This window comes from Chlorocebus sabaeus, chromosome 8, assembly GCF_047675955.1.
Source record: "Chlorocebus sabaeus isolate Y175 chromosome 8, mChlSab1.0.hap1, whole genome shotgun sequence".
In the NCBI taxonomy this organism is placed as follows: domain Eukaryota; kingdom Metazoa; phylum Chordata; class Mammalia; order Primates; family Cercopithecidae; genus Chlorocebus; species Chlorocebus sabaeus.
This window is the reverse complement of record NC_132911.1, coordinates 124,823,193-124,826,580: the sequence shown is the minus strand read 5'-3', so window position 1 is coordinate 124,826,580 and position 3,388 is coordinate 124,823,193.

The following is a 3,388-nucleotide window of genomic DNA, read 5'->3' as shown; positions in this document are numbered from 1 at the left end:
CTAATTATTTTCTTTGATTGGCAAATACAACGTTGAAATTTTTTGTGCTGCTGCAAATGAACTTTAGCTCCAAATTTTTTCTCACATTAAATATGACAAATCTTTAATTTGCAGAATACGCATGGATTGGGAAAGTAAGAAGATGGCTAAATGGGCACACCAGCCATAAACAGACAGGAGGAGCCAATGTATAAGAAGGTAAAGATTTGTGGCTGAAACCTGGAGCTGCATTCACAAGGAACTCCTCCCTGACCTCTCCACATCACACGTCAACCAGCCACATTGTGGCCTCTGCACTGTAGTGTTTCAGTATCTAGGAAATATGCTGGAAATTCTCCAGCGACCCTAGGATCTCTTTTTCATGGTCATCAGTAGCCATTCTGCAACTGGCTGCTGGAATGTATCCAGGAGGTAAAGCACATACCTGAGTATGTTCTGTACTACCATTTCTCACACTTTAATGGGCACGCAACTCACGCAGACACCTTGCTGAAGTGCAGATTCTGATTCAGGGAATTCAACATGGCGACAGAGATCCTGCATTTCTAACAAGCTCCCAAGTGATGCTGACGTTCGTGAGCAGCAAGCCTCTATATAACCTAGTTAAAGACTGAGAACCACACATTGCTCATCATGTTTGCTGCCATTGAGGATGATGCAGGAGTAATGCTAGACCCACTCCTGCAGACTACAATATGAAGGTAGAGTAGATAATGTAGTTGTCCTACCCTGAAACTTTCAGATCTCTTTTACTGATACTGTATCCCCATTCCCCCTAATTCTATGGGCTATGCCTTTAGGATAGGCACTCTGCAACTTTATTCAGAGGATTGTCCTTGGGTTACTGCCCTCACATACCCAGAACCAGTAGTGCTTGATCATCCCTGTCCCATGGGGGCAGCCTGTAGCCAAGACTGACTATTGTGGGAATAGGAAAGTTCAGCTTCCTCACCTCACGGTGGGAGAAAATCTTCTGTGCATTTATATTTCTTTATCTATTGCTCATCCTCATTTATGTTCCAGAGCTCCCTGTGGAACACAGTTTCAGATTGAGGCTGGGACTTCACTAGAAGTTTCCATCTACTTAGCGTTGACCTCTTCTCTGTCCAGCTTCTTCCACTCTCTTACATTGGAGTGCTTTTTGTTAAACCACTTAGACGCAAATCCTTGTCTCAAGTTATACACTAAAGGAGGATACCTGCTGCTTGAGGCAACTGACTAAACCAACCTAGCTCCTGCCTTCCTCCTGGAGGGCCAAGAAAATCAGTATCTCTGCCAAGCCTATGACTGGCATACTCGTTGGGAAGCTCTAGGCTGAAGAACCAATTTTTGAAGCTCTAGGCTGGAGAACCAATTTTGTGTAAATATACTGCACAGCAAGAATCATGGAACCCAAATAGTTTGCAGCCTCCATCCTATTTTCTTATCAACAAGGCAAGATATCCACTTGTTTCTGCACTTGTAAGCCTCGTGTTATTGACAGAGATGTCACAGAACCATGGCCTCTTTTATAATTTTCAAGAAGAAAAACTGTGCCAAAGATGTAAAATTATTATACTCTTTCAAGTCAATTTTGATAGTGATTCCTAATTTTTCCGGTAATCAACTTTAGCTGGCATGTGTCCTTTAGCCTTTACAGTTTGGGCTAGAATGTGCAAACAAGAATGGTGAATTAAATTGAAGACATTAACAACTTATTTAAAGGAGTTGCATTTTACTTCAAGGACAAAAGACGAAGTCCTTAAATTTGTTCATAGGCTTTTGGTATTTGAATTCTTTTTAAAGTGAAATACGAAAAAAAAAATCTATGCTGGACAGGAAGCTACAAACAGTTTCATTAGGCTTGTGTAATGGAATAACATCTCATTATTCTAATATGGGTTTGTCCCAACTAGTGGATAATTCAAAACAACTGCTACTTCTCTAATGCCTTGTTATTCTTTAATAAAACAGCTGATAATTCAAAGTTAGTTCGTTGAAACTCACATATTTTTGTCTTTTATTTCCTGCTCTTTGCTTCTCCGATTCATTGGGTTTCATCATAAAGTAAAAACAGAGCTAAGAATTGTGATAACTAAAAATCAGTAATACACTGAAAACTGTAGCTTAAAGGGAACTGCATTTAAATGTGCATTTATATTTCTTTATTTATTGCTCATCCTCATTTATGTTCCAGACTCCTTTGAGTTAACAGCTTTGGATCCACTGTTTCTGCTGCAGGTTTTAATAATAGTAAAGTTGGGTGTTTCTTTCTGCAGTTAATCAAAACTGCTTCCCAACGAGACTGAGCATGGCTTTTCCACACTTAAACTGCAGCTGTTTTTCATATGATGGTGTTCCAGAAACAATCTTACGTCGGCTAGCCCCCTGAGAAGCTGGGCAGAGTGAGAGAAAGTTCTGTTGTCCATTATTTCCTACCATTTCTGTTTCTGGAACACTCAAAATAAAATGATAGTTTTGTCCTTACGAAAATTCTTTCCTCCATGTTTTTTCCCTGTCTAAGTAGTTTAAACACTCAGAAACCAATTTTTTGGCTACCCATCTTTTTTTCGCTGTTTATTTCTCCTGAGGGAAAGGAATGCTAAGGAAGATTTTCTGTTATAGTTTCTTTTACCATAACAATGACAATGACAGAATCAAGCACCTCTTTCACTCAATAGGTGTTTGTCGGATGTCTATCATAGTTTTCTGACAGATCCTTCCTGCCTACTGCACAAACAAAACCGATTTACAGAGACTGTGGTATTGTAGTAGTAAATTGTAGTAAAGAAAGAGTTTAATTAACATGAGGGCAGTCACATGGAAGATGGAGTTAGTGCTCAAATCAGTCTTCCCAAAGGCTCCAAGGTTAGGCTTTTTTAGGGACAGTTTGGTGGGCAGGGGACTAGGGAATGGGTGCCATTGACTGGTTGGAAATGCAATCATGGGGATGTGGCAAATGGTCCTCTGTGCTGAGTTCACCTCTGGGTGGGGCCACCGGACTGACAGAGTCATGAGTCACGACTCCAGGTGGGGTAGTCTGGAAAACATCTCAAAGGTCCAATCTTAGGTTCTACAATAGTGATGTTATCTACAGGAACAACTGGGGAAGTTATAAATCTTTGACCTACAGAACAATGGCTAGTTATCATTTAACTATGCCTACATCTTAGCAGAATTCAGGCCCTTCTCATAATCCTAACATTTTGGCCTTTTATTAGCTTTAAAAAGGTGGTTACATTTTGGAAAGAGTTATTATCATCATTGCTTTAAGGTTAAACCTTAAACTTAGTTACTCCTCCAAAGTTAGCTTGACCTAAACCCAGAAATGACTGAGGACAGTTTGGAGATTGTAAGTAAGACGGAGTCAACTATGTCAGATTTATCTTACTGCCATAATTTTGCAAAG